This window comes from Amblyraja radiata, chromosome 9 (assembly GCF_010909765.2).
Source record: "Amblyraja radiata isolate CabotCenter1 chromosome 9, sAmbRad1.1.pri, whole genome shotgun sequence".
NCBI classification, from domain to species: Eukaryota; Metazoa; Chordata; class Chondrichthyes; order Rajiformes; family Rajidae; genus Amblyraja; species Amblyraja radiata.
In genome coordinates, this window is record NC_045964.1 from 43,851,658 (window position 1) to 43,869,689 (window position 18,032).

The window sequence follows — 18,032 nt, forward strand, 5'->3', positions numbered from 1 at the left end:
ATCTGAAATAAAAACAGGAATTCCTGGAAACACTTCACAAGTCAGGCAGCATTTGTGGAAAGGGAAACAGTGCTAATGTTTCAGATTGGAGATGAAGGTAGATGTTTGTGTGAATTATAACAAATCATTCACTGACCCTCTACCTGTCCACACCGTTCAGAATGTTAAAACAAACACAATGACTCAGTTGGTAGAACTGCGGTCTCACAGCGCCAGAGATCTGAGGTCGATTCTGATCTCAATTGCTGTTTGTGTGGAGTTTGCACGATTTTCATGTGATCACGTGGGTTTCCTCCAGCTGCTCCAGTTTCCTCCCACATCCCAAAGATGTCCAGGTTTGTAGGTTAATTGGCCTCTGGATAAAAATATCCTTAGTGTGTAGGGAATGGATGAGAAAGTGCGATAACATAGAACTAATGTAAACAGGTGATCGATAATTGGCGTGGTCTCATCCCACAAAAACAGTTACTTTGGATGTAAATGGAGGACGTTTTTGATCACCAAATAGTGTCTGACATGGAGTGAGACACATTGGAGGAGATGGAAATTTTCAGAGAACTTATAAAAAAGAGATTATGCGATCATATTTTCTCTGATAATGCCAACAAGCACTAACAGATGGATAAAAAACTGATGAGGACCAAAGATGGGTTGTTTGGAGATGCAGCAGTTAACAGTACAGAGGTCGAAAGAGGAGATATTACAGGTTATTCTTTGGTTACCACTGGATAGACAAGGATGGAATCAATGAGGAGTTGAGAGGTATTGGAAGAGGATGTTGTGGCCACTAGTTCACTCTTTCAGCAACCATTACGATATTGAACACAACATAACACTAACCACTACCTCAGCGGTTATGGTCTACTGTGGGCTTTGTTTCAGTTACACAACATACTTTGGTTTTACAATCTTTTGGTCTGGTTACCTAATATTACTGATTATTAATTTATTGTGTTATTGATTATTATATATTTATTTGTGTGCTATTCCATTAATAGAACATAAAACAGTACAGCATAGGGCTGTTCAGCCCACCATGACAGTGCCAAACACAATGCAATCTCCTCTTGATCCAAATCCTTCTATTCCCTGCAAATCTATGTGTCTACCTAAAAGCCTCTAATTGCCACTATCGTGTCTGCTCCCACCACCACCACCGCTAGCTGCGAGTTCCAGGCACTCAACACCCTCCGTGTTAAAAACTAGCTCGCCATATCTCCTTTAAACTTTGCCCCTTTCACCGTAGTTATGTCCACTAGTCATTCTAGTGTTCTACTGTTGTAATGTTCTTTTACAAACCATGTTCCACTGTTGTAATGTTCTTTTATAAGCCATGTTCTCGGGGTATCCTTATCTAAATCTAAATTTTATTAGTTACTTAAGTTATGACATCAGATGGAAGCTGCATACCAAATCTCGTCGCACTTATGTGCAATGACAATAAAAGATATTATTATTATTATTATTAGTCCTTAACATTTCCACCCTCAGTAAAAGGTTCTGACTGTCCACCCTATCTATGCCTCTCATAATTTTATATATTTCTAGCAGGTCTCCCCTCATAGTCCGGCAATCCAGAGGAAACAATCCAAGATTGTCCAACTTCTGGGCCTGTAAAACTGCAGCAAGTATTTCATTGTTCTGTTGCGGTTAACATGACAATTAAACACTCTTGTCTTTTGAATATCTCTGTCATTAATTGATGGTAAACAAGACACAATAGCCTGGTTTGTGCTCCGTCCAGCCTGCCACCTGTACTTTTCTGCATGCAATTTTCCAATGGCTGCACTTACATTGGTTCCATTGGATGAAGCATGCTGGAGTTAGGTCTAGTGACTAATCGATGGGGCAGGGCAGGCAGTTAGTAACAATGAGGCCTGAAACACCACTCTCCGCTGCCTTGCCCTGGGGCTGCTCATTGTCAGCACAGAGACATTCACTTCCCACCACCCCCTCCAATCGAGCAAAAGAGACAAAAGCTTGAAAGCACGCACCACCAGACTCAGAAACAGCTTCTTCCCCTCTGTTATTAGCCTCCTTCCATAAGCTAGGGTTCAATCCTGATCTTGGATGTTTTTCTCTGGAACTTTTGCACCGTAACACTGTGACGTAATATTCTGCACGCTGGTATCTTTCTCTTCACTCTAGCTCTTGTAGTTGCTTTTGTTTGGCGTGATTATTCTCATGTATAGTATAATCTGATTTGAAAGGATAGCACGCAAAACAAAAGCTTTTCATTGTACCTCAGTACACATAACAATAATAAACCTAAACCTAAGCCTAACCGTCAATGTCGGTAGATTTAAATAATTTAAATAGATAAAAAATATTAAAAAGGAGATTAAAAAAAAGCCCTTCATGTATTATGAATCACAAATTAAAGGTTAAGTAAAATAATGAAAATTAAATCAGCTATTTAACTAAACCTTCCTATTTAAAACGATGTTTGCAATCTCATTGTATCTCAATCTTCACTACACACCTTCCACAAAATTATTGTACCAGCATTCCAAGATGGAATTTGAGAGGGAAAGTTGGCATCTGTGAGCGGCGCGTGAACTTACCACTTTTGCCCTCAGAAAATGCCTTAAAGTTCTGTGATTGTTTTCAGGAATGGGACACGGTGGCCTCTGCACATATAGTAGAGGGGTGGCTGCTGGAGGCGACCATCAGTGTGTTTGCAGTGGTCGCAGGGTGGTGGTGTTGGCAGAGGCGTCCGCGGGAGGCCCTATATCACCTGGGTAGCGAGCGCAGCCTGTGCAACTGCAGCCTCTACGCGCTGTTCCAGAAAAGGGTCTACTGTACTCATGTATAGTATGATTTGACTGGATAGCCCACTGAACAAATATCTCACTGTACCTCTGTATATGTGACAAAAACAAACAAAACTAAACTAATGGGGTATCAGTACTGATACTAGACCTGTCTGGCTGCATGTGAAGTATCTTTTCATCTCTGAACATGCGTGACTCAAATGGGTTTTTATTGACTGGGGTGAAACCGATGGCAGAGCAGTGGGTCAGTTGCTCCAGAAATCTGTGTCCTCAACACACAAGTTTGGAAGTCAGTGACCATCTGATCCAACAAGAGGTACAATATAACTCCAATATTCAGACACACTAAGGACTTTGGTGGGGCCGGACTGGGAGACTTTCCAGACTATTGGATATTATTCCTATTCACATCCAACTTGTTTTCAAGTCGGACACAAAATGCTGGAGTAACTCAGCGGGTCAGGCAGCATCCCTGGTGAAAAGGAATAGGTGTCTTTTCGGGTTGAAACCCTTCCTCAGACTGAGATTCAGGGAGGAAGGAAACTAGAGGTATGAAAAGGTTCAGAAGAAATCAGAGCTGGCACCGATGACCAAGGACAGGTGGAGCCCACAATGGTCCATTGTTGGCTGTGGAAGAGGTGATAATGAAGGGATATAGAAACTTACAAAATTCTTAAGGGGTTGGACAGGCTAGATGCAGGAAGATTGCTCCCGATGTTGGGGAAGTCCAGGACAAGGGGTCACAGCTTAAGGATAAGGGGGAAATCCTTTAAAACCGAGATGAGAAGAACTTTTTTCACACAGAGAGTGGTGAATCTCTGGAACTCCCTGCCACAGAGGGTAGTCGAGGCCAGTTCATTGGCTATATTTAAGAGGGAGTTAGATGTGGCCCTTGTGGCTAAGGGGATCAGAGGGTATGGAGAGAAGGCAGGGATGGGATACTGAATTGGATGATCAGCCATGATCATATTGAATGGCGGTGCAGGCTCGAAGGGCCGAAGGGCCTACTCCTGCACCTAATTTCTATGTTTCTATGTTTCTATAATATGGATACGTACAGTGGGGGAGAGACGGAGAGAGGTGGGGGAGAGACGGAGAGAGAGGGAATGCAGAGGTTACTTGAAATTAAATAAATCACTATTCATACCGCTGGGTTGTAAGCTGGCCAAGCAAATTGCGAGGTGCTGTTCCTCCAATTTGTGTGTGACCTCATTCTGACAGTGGAGGAGGCCCAGGACAGAAAGGTCAGTATCGGAATAGGAAGGGGAGTTAAAATTTTTGGCAACCAAAAGATCATGTAAGCCAAGACAGACTGAGCGTAGGTGAGATAGGTGGTTCAATGTTTGAATCCATATATCCCTTCATTATCACCGCTTCCACAGCCAACACTGGACCATTGTGGGTTCTATCTTTCTTTGGTCATCGGTGCCGGCCCTGATTTGTTCTGAACCTTTTCATACCTCGTTTCCCTCGCCCCTGACTCTCAGTCTGAAGAAGGGCTTCGACCTGAAACGTCACCAATTCCTTTTCTCCAAAGATGCCGCCTGACCCGCTGAGTTACTCCAGCATTTTATGTCTAACCGGTGTAAACTAGCATCTGCAGTTCCTTCCAACACATTTGGTTTTCATGTCACTTTGTTTCACGGATTTATTCCAATTTCCCAAAGAACCCATTAAGTTTAAAGAGAGTGCAGGAAAAAAGTCCCAAGTGAGGTTCAAGGGAGTGTGTCAAATAAGACACTGATGAGTTTAAAGTCTGTCTGTGAAACTGGGTCCCTGTATGTCTAAAGGGAGTGCACCATAGAAGGGTCTTGACCCGAAACGTCACCCATTCCTTCTCTCCTGAGATGCTGCCTGAGTTACTCCAGCTTCTTGTGTCTATCTGCACCATTCTGGGTCCTGGTGTGTTTAAATGGGTGCAGGAAATATCACCTGGTGAGCCAGATGTTCAACTAAAGGGATTTATGAGTAGTCGGATAGCGAGTCACCAGATATACTGCAGAGCGGTCCACTATTATTTATTGTTTATTTATTGTGTATATATGGTCTATAGACACACTGAACTTTTATCTCCTGTTCTGTATTATGTTTACATATTCTGTTGTGCTGCAGTAAGTATTTCATTGTCCTATCTGGGACACATGGCAATAAAACCTTCTTGACTCTTCAGCAGGGGAGTAGAATTCAGTCAAATGGCTGATTTAATCCTTCTAGTGATTACACAACCCTCCCTCTGATACCATTCCTGAGACATGATTTCCCCATAATAAATAATGTCATACAGTATGAAAACAGGCCCTTCAGCCCAGGTTGTCCACACCAGCCAAGATGCCTAATCTAAGGGAGTCCTATTTGCCTGTGTTTGGCACATATCCCACTATCCTACTTGTCCAAATGTGTTTAAGTTTTATTATTATACCTATCTCAACTACTTCCTCTGGCAGCTCATTCCATATACCTACCACCCTCTGTGTGAAAAAGTTGCCCCACAGGTTCCTATCTTTTCCCCCTATTAAACCTATTATATAGCATGGAAAGTATTGACTCTAGTTTTTAATTCCCCTACTCTGAAAGTGTCCATTCATCCTATCTATTTCCCTCATGAATTTGTACCCTTCTGTAAGATCGTCCTCAGCGTCCTGCGCTCCAAAGAATATAGTCCTAGCCTGCCCAAACTCTCCCTATTGCTCAGACCTGCCTGGCAACATCCTAGTACATTTTCTCTGCACCCTTTCCAGCTTAAGGGCATCTTTCTTATAGCAGGATGACCAAAACTGAACACCATACTCCAAGTGTGCCCTCACCAACGTCTTGTGCAAACATAACGTCCCAACATCTATACTCAATTCCACGAGCGATGGCCAGCATGTCAAAAGCTTTCTTGAATATTCATTTGATAGTAATACTGAGGTAAAGATTTCTCAATGGGGAGTTTACTGCTAAAAATATTAACTGACCCACATTTAAAAAATCACTAATTTTAGTTATAATGTAAATGGAAATTGCTCAATTTATCTGACTGAGGAATACAAAAGAAGATCGTTTTTTCTTCAAGAGGATAGGGCAGTGAACGTAATTGAAAATTATCAAATTGTGCACGAAAGGCTTTACTGGCTCGAACAAATAAATACTTATGATGCATCAACAAAAATTAATAATCATATTATCATAGAGTCATACAGCACGGAAACAAGCCCTTCAGCCCAACTCATCCATGCTGACCATGATGCTCCATCCAAACTGGTCCCATCTGCCCACGCTTGGCCCATACCCCTCGAAATATTTCCTATCGGTGCTCCAGCCCACGTCTGCTAAATGTTTGTATTATACACACTGGTGCGTGGATGATGCCGGGTTTGGAAGTGACCACACTGACACTCGCAGTAGAGTGAATTCACGTATATATTTTATTTACAGTGGGAGGAAAATCCAGGACCACATGGGGCGCTCTACCTCACTGTCAGAGCGCATGTGCGATGATGCAGCCGATCTCGGGCTTGTCCCAGCAGCTTAGTCCTGGTCTTCGAAGGAGGAGGAGTGATGATCTCAGGGTTCTTCCTACAATTCACCCTCGCCTCAAGAGGAGGTGCTGGTGGTTTCAGGGTTCACACGCTTTATGTGTACTGTCTCATAAGAGGATCTACCATAAACCGCTACAATCGTTCAACACTTATACTGATGTAAAATTGTACTCATGTTATGATTTGGCTGGATATCACACAAAACAAAGCTTTTCACTGTATCTTAGTACATTTGACAATAATAAACTTACCTGGAGGAAAGTTGTTCCTCCCTAGGCAGCTGACCCCTGTGGCCGTGTCTCCTGATTTCCGTGCAGCCCACAAGAAATCCAGGAAGTAATCTGACATGTGGCTGCACTTGAGGTTGCATCCGCAAATGGTGAAGAATGGATGGGGAAGCAATCTTACACAAGCTTTCATAAAAAGTGAAACTCTATACCAGGAGCACCATTTTGACAGTGTATATTTCTCTGCTGATCTGACCCATTTCACAGCCAGATCTGCCTGGTGTCTCCTATTAATGGGCTCCGAAGAACTGTTTTTCTGTGTTGTTGTCTGAACAATAAGAGCATAGGCTTATGTCACAGAATGTATAACTGCAGTGGATATAAAATAGGGCTGGTAGAGCTGCTGCCCCACAACATCAGTGATCCGGGTTCAATCCTGACCTCGGGTGCTGTCTGCGTGGAGTTTGCACGCTCTCCCTTTGACCCCGGTAATAAATACAATACAAAAAAGACAATGGCCTTCAAATTAAAAGCAAGTCAAAAAGTAAACGAAAAGAAACAGCATACTTAGTCAATATTGAACTCCCTTAAAACATTGATGTTAAAAGACTCAAGTTAAAGCTTTGACGGCCATGGGTTTGCTCCTGGTGCTTTGGACTTTTTGTGTGCAGTCCCAGAAGAGGATCTACCATTATCTACTCCAAACGTTCTACTCTTATGCACGTATATGATTTTACTTCGGAGTCACGTGAGTGACTACGTGAAGAGACCCCGTCCAGGCGCACACGCGTCATATCGTCAGACGCATAGCGACTGCGACTGCGTTGGAAGGAGCAGAGCCCTCTGAATGTATGTATTTTACTTTCACTTCAGGCCATTTTTCTTCCGTAGAGACTGTGTGCTGGGAAACAGGCAAGTCTAAATATGGAGAAAAATGGGAAAAGTTAAGGGAAGCGCACATAGGACATGTTCCTCGGCTGCATTGTTCTGTGTTGTATGCTCTATGTATGTCTTGGCTGCATGCTATGTTATTTTACATGTCACACGCCAACTACATTCCTATTCTTTGCATTTCATTTTAAAGGATTTCCCACCCGACAAAACAATTTAAATATATCAAAGCATTTGACATTGTGTTTGCTGATTGCAAAAGGGAATACGAATAATAAGAATGGTAAATTAAATAAGGGCAACAGAGAGACACAGCTGGTAGAGCCACTGCCTCATGGTGCCATAGACCAGGTTCAATCCTGATCTTGAATGCTATCTGTGTGAAATTTGCACGTTCTCCCTGTGGCCGCATGGGTTTCCACCCGATGTTCCAGTTTCCTCCCACATCCCAAAGACGTGCGGGTTTGTACGTTAATTGGCCTCTGTAAATTTCCCCTCGTGTGTCGGGAGTGGATGATAAAGTAAAATAACATGGAACTAGTGTGTATGTGTGATCGATAGTTGGCGCGGGCTAGGTGGGCCGAAAGGCCTCTTTCCATGCTGTATCTCTAAACCAAACTCTAAAACTAAACTAGTGTGAAATGGTCGGCCTGGACTCAGTGGGCCGAAGGGTCTTTTTCCAAGGTGTATGGCTGAACTGAAACTAAACTAAACTGAATCATGCTTTTCATTATTGCTTTAGGCTCCACTCTATCATGATCTGTATCACCAGTGTAAGCCATTTTATGAGGAATAGCACAAAACAAAATCTGTCTGTGGCTTGGTCCAGTGTCAACTATAAAGACTTGAAGAGCCGAGCTTATGCAAAGGCAACTTTTCATGTTGCCTTGAATTCCTGCCACATTGATCTTGGTGATGTCAAAGGAACAGATGCCATACGTATATACGTTTGAAGGAAGGCTCAGCAATATGTCACAGTATAAAGCAAAAACCATATGTAGGATGGATTATACATCAATGCAATTATGATAGCATCAACCAGACAGCTGTTCTACTCCAATAAATCGAAAGCTGAATGATATTTTCCTGAAATAAATACATTTCATGATTTGTGAAAATCATTATGTAAATAATTTCACTTGAAATTTGTACATTTCTGCCCCAGTTTGTAAAATAAATTGAAACAGAAACTTGTTTTTAATCTTAAATTCACATATTAAGATGTTTCAGATTAAGGGATGATGCAATGTTATCTTTGTGCGTGAACTAATTATCACTATGACCATTAAATGAATTAGATGGCACTCCCAGCCCAATTAAGCCGATGTTACAGCATTTAGCTTATTTTCCCATTTGAAAAAGCCAAGAAGAGATCATTGTTAAAGACCATCTTGTACTTGCTGGATGAAGTCCCAATTGCTTCTTACTGTTTTATATGTGTATTACTGTTGCTATGGAGCTTGCTAAAAGTAGTTAAGCTGCATATAGCTCTGTGCTCAGAGTGAGTGTTGCATAGTTCATGAAGTCGGGCTGTTTGTGACTTTCATTACAGTGTATAACAGAAGAATAAGGCAGTGTCAGCAATCCATCTGATTACATTCCAAGTCTCCATTATTGGACTTTGTATTAGTCACTACATTTTCCACATTTCCTCCCGTAGCTTAAGCCAGATGTTTTGGAAAGGCATTTTGAATAGTTTCCATTAAGTCTATTCCAAGCTGTAAAGTGACTTAATAGTGAGGCCACCATCCTGAAATCAGGTTGGGGAGGGGGGGATGTCAAATAAATAGAGGCCACATGATTTTCCACAAAACCAGAATAAATAAAAAGGTTTTCTTTCAATCTTCATCTGAATCCAGTTATCAGGGGTGTGATCAGTCAACAAAAATAATCACCTGCATGATGATTAATTTTACAGTTGGTGCAACTATTAAAAGCCTATAGTTTTCAGAGGCACTAACGTTAGTGAATATAACTAGAATGCATCAATGATTTATATCAGAATAAAAATCTAATATTTAACTGAATTCTGGATAATTCTGTTTTATTCCTGGCCTCATTTTAATAAAGATTTTTTTTAAAATTATGTTAGAGACAAATAAGGTATAACAAAATAGTTAGTTCACTGGGATAAATGGATTCTATTGCCAAGAAGCAAGCATTAGACAATCTAAATTTGATGGCAGGTGTGATAGTACTTTTAAGTTGTTCTTCAGCTTCATTCACACCCATATGCACACTGCACACACACACACACCCATACTCACACACCAGCACATTTTACAAGCGCACACACTTACATTTAAATGACACTTGGATAGGTACATGGAAATAAAAGATTTAGTGATATAGGCCAAACACGAGCAGGTGGGACCTGTGTAGATAGACTAGTGTCGAGTGGCATGGGAAAGTTGGGCTGAAGGGCATGTTTATGTGCTGTATGACTATGATTCACACACAACGCACATGAACACACATACACACGATACACACAGACACACTACACACACACAAACATAAAAGTGCACACACACGTATATAAACATTTAAGATGCGCACATACTACACACTACACACACATGCAAACACAATAGCACACACATACACACTGCATTCACACACACTACACACATACACTATACACACATACAAACACAAAAGCACACACATACACAGACACTACGCACACATACTCACACAGAGTCTAATTTGCGTAATTTAGAAATTTAGGTATTTGTATTATTTAAGATTTTAATTAGTGTAAAACTGATAAAAAACAGCTGGATCTATAATTGTCATTTCAAAACAGTGGGTTTCCTGGACAGGTCGCATTATTAGAATCCTTACTTACACCCCCAGGACCTTTTTGTTCCATTGGGGGTGTCTATCACTTGCCACAAAGTGTACATACTCAGAAATAGCATGCAGAGTACCAGCAGTCCTGTCTGACATTCCCCACCATCCCAGCCAAGCTAGTGCGGCCCATGCACTTTCTTCATCATTTCAGCAAGCTCTGTATGTGAGCCAGCACATTCTTGAGCAAATGATCCAGTAAGCATGGTTACTGTCTCCTGAGCACAGGCTGTCTGAGTGGCAGCTCTTACCTCTTAGCGGGAGATTTTGACTAACTGAAAGCACAAGTTCAGGTTATCAGTTTGATCAGAGTTTGTTGGGTAAATTGCAGTTTTACTTCGGTAGCTGATGCATTCATGGAGGAAGCCATGTTCTTTAAATCTTCGGACTGGAAATTGTTGACGCTTCAGGTACTGTGGCTTTACAATGAATGACTGCTGTGTTGACTTTGTCTAATTATAGGGGAGTGGCAACGGGGGCAGTTGATGGGCAGCGTCACACTTGGTGGGATAGTTGAGAAAGTCTGCCACAGCCGTGGAGAGCGAGACAAGGCAGACTGATGACTGACACAAAAATGGCTCTTCACTTGGCAGAAAGCACAGACAAATTGGCAGTGTTGCATGATATTGCTTTACTTTTAACTGCAACTTTGACTGCCGAAACATTTGCCAAAATGTCCGTCAGATTTGAACGGTTGATATGCAGTGTCTGTAGGCATAAGTGACAGAATGTAATGGCAATGACTCTAAGATAACAACCAATAATAATTCATGAGTAAATCTCACGACAGTAAAACCTGGCTTCTGTGTTCTGGCAGGTACATTAATTTATATCCAACATTGTTATCTCAAAGTGATTCATTTATAAAAACAAGAAAAACAGCAAAGTAAAAGAACACAATATATAGAAAAGTTATATCCGGGGAGACACAAGTAACTTTAGATGCTGGAATTTTAAATAGAATTCTGTTGCTGGAGTAGCTCAGCGGGTCAGGCAGCATCTCTGGAGGATATGCATAGTCGATGTTTTGGTTTGAGACCCTTCTTCAGACTCATTGTAATGGGGGTAGAGGGGGGAACAGAAAACAAGGTGGGGGGTGAGGCAAAGTCTGGCAAATAATAGGTGGATACAAGTATGCAAGGGTTTCATTCAACTGTATCATCTGTGGAATTCTCTGCCACAGAAGGTAGTTGAGGCCAGTTCATTGGCTATATTTAAGAGGGAGTCAGATGTGGTCCTTGTGGCTAAAGGGATCAGGGGGTATGGAGAGAAGGCAGGGATGGGATACTGAGTTGGATGATCAGCCATGATCATATCGAATGGCGGTGAAGGCTCGAAGGGCCGAATGGCCTACTCCTGCACCTATTTTTCTATGTTTCTATGTTTCTATCAACCTATCACTTGCCAGGCTTTGTCCCACCCCCACCTCATTTCTCAGCTTTCTTTTTTTTTTGTAAAGCAGCATCTGGAGTTATTTCTTACTTGAAAGTTTCACCTAGGCCCTATCCATGAATGTGGGACCACGACTACCCCAGGATTAAGCTGTGAGAAGAATATTGTGAGAATATGTCTTTAGGCATTCGAAGATCAATGAATCTTTCAGCATCGATCTGTAATAATAATAATAATAAATTTTATTTATGGGCGCCTTTCAAGAGTCTCAAGGACGATCTGTGACTGAATGTTCACAATCAGTGTATGACAATGTGCACTGTGGCATTAAGCAGCTGCTGAATATTTAATCTGTTACCATGAGTTCTGTAAGGATCAGTCAGTGACCATATATATTATAAGAATAATGTGCAACAATAAATACTGTCATATTAATTTATTTCTGTATAGTGTGTGAGATCAGTCAGTGACCATCATTGTACAGGGTTGGATCAGTTCATGTCTATGGAAACTGGAGGACCAGCACGTGACATTGCCTGGAGTCAGTCTGACTGTACAATTTAGGGTCAGTCTTCAACAATGAATACTTCAGAATCAATCTGTGACTGTCTATTTCAGGATTAATCCATGACAGTACAGTGCTCAGGTTCAGAGTACTTTAGGATTAATTCATGACTGTGAATATTGTTGGATTAAGAGGTACCGATATATAGTTTAGGACCAATTAGCAATTGTGTTTACATATAGTGTAGAATTTGTAATTACATATAATGTAGCATCAACCTTTGATAGTGAATACTGTAGGATCGATTTATGGTGTTCTACTATGGAATTTAGCTGTAACTTTGCACCAGGTAGGATCTATCTGTGACAATGTACAGGGGAAGAAATATCAATGACTGTGTACAGACTAAAATCATTCTGCCTCTTGAATTATTCTAGGAACAATCTAGAAATGCTACAGGATCAGTCAGGACTATCAATACTGAAGGATTCATCTCTATATTACTACTCAGATTCACTTGACTAGTAATACTGTAAGATTCATCTGTGACTATTAATACTTGGATGCATCTATGACCATTAATACTACAGGATTCATCTGTGGCTATTAATACTGGAGCATTCATCCAAGATTATTAATACTCCAGGATTCATTTGTGAGTGTTAATAATGCTACAGGATTCATCTGTGACTATTAATACACTAGAATACAACTGTATCTATTAATAATGCAGGATTCATCTATGACTATTAATCTGTGACTAATGATACCGTATAATGTATCTATGACTATAAATACTGTAGGATTCATCTCTAACTATTAATGTAGTATTTAAGAATGTTGTGGTATTCATCTGTGACAATTAATATGGTAGAATTTATATGACTTAATACTGCAAGATTCATCTGTGACTTAATACTAAGGATTCACCTATAACTGTTAATACTGTGGGACATATCTGTGACTATAAATATTGCAGAAATCATCTGTCACTATTAATACTCTAGGAATAGTTTGTGACTATTAATACTCTAAGATTCACCTGTGTTTATTAATATTGCAGTATTCTTCTGTGATTATTAATACTATGGGAATCATCTGCAACTATTAATACTGAAGGAATCATCTGTGACTATTAATACTGCAGGATTCATCTGCGACTTTTAATGCATTAGGGTTCTTCTGTGACTATTCATACTCTGATTCATCTGTGACAATTAATTATACAGGATGGTTCTGTGAATATTAATACTGTAGAATTTATCCATGACTATTAGTACTCATTGATGTGGACAATTAGGATTCATCGGTGTGTAATAATAATACAGGATTAATCTGCAACTATTATTACTGTAGGATTCAGCTGTGACTATCAATACTCTTGGATTCATCTGTGACAGTTAATACTGCAGGATTCATCTATGACTAATAATAGGATTAATTTGTGGCTAATACAGGTTGAACACCAATTTTCTGGTAACTGATGGTCCGCCCACCCACATAAACCAGACAAAATTACAAGGGCTCAGTTGAAATTCCCTAAGTGGCCACAGATGGCATTGCGAGAGGTGAGCATCCTTTCTGGTCGTATCCCTCCATCATGAAAGAGTAATTTGTTTACATCTAAACATTGAAATCCCTCCTTAGCCTTGTCTAATTCTCTGTCTACTGGCTCAATGTTTAAGTTTTTTGTGTTTCATCTTTGCCTAGCCCCCACACACTATGCAAACCCCACAACCCCTCATCCCACCATTCTGCTCAATTTTCCTCTTACCCTCTGGAACTCTGAACTTCCTGTCAAGCCTTCTGGGCACGGTTAAAGGCTGCTTCCCAAAATCCCTTTATAACTAGTTGCGACTGCAAGATTCATCTATGACTATTAATACCACAGGATTCATTAGTGACTATTAATATTGTAGGATTCAACTGTATCTATTAATACTGCAGGATTCGTCTATGGCTATTAATACTGTAGGATGCATCCAAGACTATTAATACTGTAGAATTCACCTGTGAGTGTTAATAATGTTACAGGATTAATCCCGTATTAATACTGTAGGATTCATCCATGACTATTAATACTGTATGATTCATCTGTGACTATAAATACTATAGGATTCATCTGTGATTATTAATATTGCATGATTCATGTGTGACTATTAATACTGCAGGATGCTTATGTGTTTACTAATGCTCTAGGATACATCTATGTCTACTTATGCTCTCAGATTCTTCTTTGAACTTTATTACTGTAAGATTCATTTGTATTGATTACTACTCTAGGATTCATCTATGACTATTAATACTACACGATTCATATGTGTCTATCAATACTAGGGTTCAGCTGTAATTATTAATACTATAGGATTCATGTGCGACTATTAATATTCATGAATTCATCAGACTATTAATACTATATGATTCTGACTATAAATGCTGTAGAATTTATCTGTGACTATTAACACTCTAGGATTCATCTGTCACTCTTGATACTATGATTAATCTGTGTGTTAATAATGTTGTAAGATTCAAATGTGATCATTAATACTCAGTAACAACTAATACTGTAGGATTCGTCTATGACTATGAGCACTGTAGGTTTCATCTGTGACAATTAATACTCTTAAATTCATCTGTAACTATTAATACTGCAGGATTAACCTGTGACCATTAATACTACAGAATTCATCAGTGACTATTAAGAATACAGGATCCATCTGCATAGTTAATTCTGTAGGATTAATCTGAGACTGTTAATATTGTAGGATTTTTATGTGAGTGTTAATAATGCTGCAGGATTAATCTGTGACTATCAATGTTATAGAACTATATATATTAATACTGCAGGATTCATCTAAGATTATTAATATTGTAGGATTCATGTAACTATTAACAAATCTTAAATTCATCTGTACTAATACTATAGTATTCATCTGTCAACATTAATACTGCATGATTTATCTGTATCTATTAGTACTGGTGGATTAATCTGTGGCAATTAATACTGCATGGTTCATATGTGACTATTAATACTATAAAATTCAGCTGTGACTATTAATATGGTAGGAATAATCTGTATGTATTAATATGGTAGGATTCTTCTGTGAATACTAATAAGGTGGGATTCATTTGGGTCTATTAATACTCTGGGATTCATGTGACTAATAATACTACGAGATTCATATGTTTATTAATACTGTAGGATTCTTCAGTGACTATTAATACTGTAAGATTCATCCTAGACTATTAATATTGTATTTAATATTAATATTGGTTTCATCTGTGTGTTAATAACATTGGCAGGATTCATCTTGGACTATTAATATTCTAGGATTCAACTTCATCAATTAATACTGCAGGATTAATCTGTGACCATTAATACTGCAGGATTAATTTGTAAATATTATCACTATAGGATTCATCTATGACTATTAATGTGGTAGGACTAATCTGAGTTTATTAATACTGTACGATTCACCTGCAACTCCACGTAATTTAGGTAAAATTTCTCATGATAGGTACACTATGGTCAGTCTGTGGTTTTGAAGTATGTAGGACTGCTCTGAGATGATTACTGCTGTAACATTGACATGCAACTAGGCAGAGTGTTGGTTGAATCTGTAATATTGAACTGTATGAAGAATTATTAAAGAAGACCTGCAAGGAGAAGCCTAAGAACGATAGACCATCTGAGCCCGTTACTGGAGAGTATTCTGAAGGATAAGATATGTATGCCTTTGGATAGTCAGGGGCTGATTAAGGATAGTCAGCGTGGCTTCATATGTGGGGATCATCTCACAAATCTGATTACATTCCTTGAAGAAGTAACCATAAAGGATGATGAGGACAAAATCGTAGACATTGTCTTTATGGACTTCAGCAAGGCATTCGATGAGGTTCTGCATGGTAGGCTGTTGTGCAAAATTAGATTGCACGGGAACCAGAGAGAGATGTCCGACCAACTGGATAAAGAATTGGCTTCAGGGAAAGAACCAGAGGGTGATGGTAGAAGGTTGTTTTTCAGACCGGAGACCTGTGGTTAATGGTGTGCATCAAGGATCAGTGCTGGGCCCTTTGTTGTTTGTGGTTTGTATCAATGATTTGGATGAGAATGTACAAGGCATGATTGGTATATTTGCAGATGACACTAAAGTGGGCAGTATCGTAGATAGCGAGTTGTTTAAGAAGGAACGGCAGATGCTGGAAAATCGAGGGTAGACAAAAGTGCTGGAGAAACTCAGCGGGTGCAGCAGCATCTATGGATAGCGAACTTGATTATCAGCAGGATAATCAGTTGAACAAGTGGACTGAGGATTGGTTAATGCCTTTTAATGCAGATAAATGCGAGGTGCTGCATTTTGGAAAGTCAAAACAGGGCAGGTCCTTCACAGTGATTGGCAGGCCCTAGGGAGTGGTGTAGAGCAGAGGGATCTATGATGGCAAGTACATCGTTCCTTGAAAGCGGTGTCACAGGGAGATAGGGAGGGTCAAGAAGGCTTTCGGTACATTGACCTTCATCAGTCAGGGTATTGAGTATAGAAGTTGGGATGTTATATTACACTTATACGAGACGTTGGTGAGGCTGCATTTGGAATATTGTTTTCAGTTTTTGTAACTCTGCAATAGGAAAGATGTTTGATAGTTTCTTTCCCCTGAGGTAGGAAAGGGTGCAGGGAAGATTTACGAGGATGTTGCCAGAACTTGAGTGTCTGAGCACCAAGGAGAGGTTGGGCAGGCTAGAACTTTATTTCTTGGAGCGCAGGAGGAGGTGGAGCAATCTTATAGAGGTGCATAAAATCATGAGTGGAATATATAGGGTAGATGCACAGTCATTTCCCCAGAGTAGGGGTATCAAGAAACAGAAGACAAAGGTTTAAGGTGAGAGGGGAATGATTTAATAGGAACTTCAGGGGCATATTTTTCTCACGGGTTGGTGGGTGTATGGAACCCGCAGCCAGAGGAGGTAGTTGAGCAGGTACTATAACAACATTTAAAAACATTTGGACAGGTACATATAAAGGTAAGGTTTAGATGGATATAGGTCATACGCGAATAGGTGGGACTAGTGTAAATGGGGCATCTGGAGGAGGCGCTGTCCTGAACGGCTGCCTGTCCTGCAGCTGTCCATTTTTTCCCCTTCTTTTTTATTATTTTTAGTTCGTTAAATGTACAGTCAGGGGGTCTAAATCTTTTATGTGTGGGGGGTGGTGGGGGGGAAGGGGGAAACTGCTTTTCTAAGTCCCTACCTGGTCGGAGGGGTTGCCTTCCTCCGAGCAGCGTCTACGACCTGTCCTCGCGGCCTACCAGCGGGTCCTGGAGCGACGTTTCCCTGAGGGGACCTGGCCAGAACATCGGCTTTGGCGGCGGCGCAGAACGTCGGCGGTGGCGGCGGCGGCGCAGAACATCGGCTTTGGCGGCAGTGCAGCGCTGGAGCGCTATTGCGGAGCGGGCGATGCCTTTCCTGGGTCGCCGCGCTGGGACTCCAGTATGCTTGGTACCGCCGAGGAAAACATCGTGGAGCCGCGGTTCTGCGGAGCGGCCAGCTGCGACGTTGAACTTACATCTCGCCGAGATCACCAGTGTGCGGAGCTCTGTCTGGCGTGGTCTGTTGGCTGGGAAGCCGCGGTCTCCGGTGGGAAGGCGGCCGTTCCTGGCACCCCAAGGTGCTGGGGGTTCTCCCGACGCCGGAGTACCATCACCCGGCGAGAACATCGGGCGCCGTGGCGGCGACTGTGGAGGCCTCAATAGGCCCGACTATGGGTGGACAAGAGGATGGGGACTGGACTTTGTGCCTTCCCCCACAGTGGGAATCACTGTGGGGAGATGTTTTGGTGTTGAATTTCTTTATGAATACTGTGTTGTATTTTTT

The 18,032-nt window shown here is 40.9% G+C and overlaps 1 protein-coding gene across 1 annotated transcript in view; it reads left to right on the top strand.

Moving 5' to 3' along the window:
* Positions 1–10,657: 10,657 nt before the first annotated feature.
* The window catches only part of otx2 (orthodenticle homeobox 2), a 38,285-nt gene continuing 30,910 nt past the window's right edge, over positions 10,658–18,032 (top strand). Inside the window, exon 1 of the mRNA XM_033027219.1 lies at positions 10,658–10,676. The gene's annotated coding sequence lies outside the window, so the exon portion shown is untranslated. The remainder of the gene's footprint in view (positions 10,677–18,032) is intronic.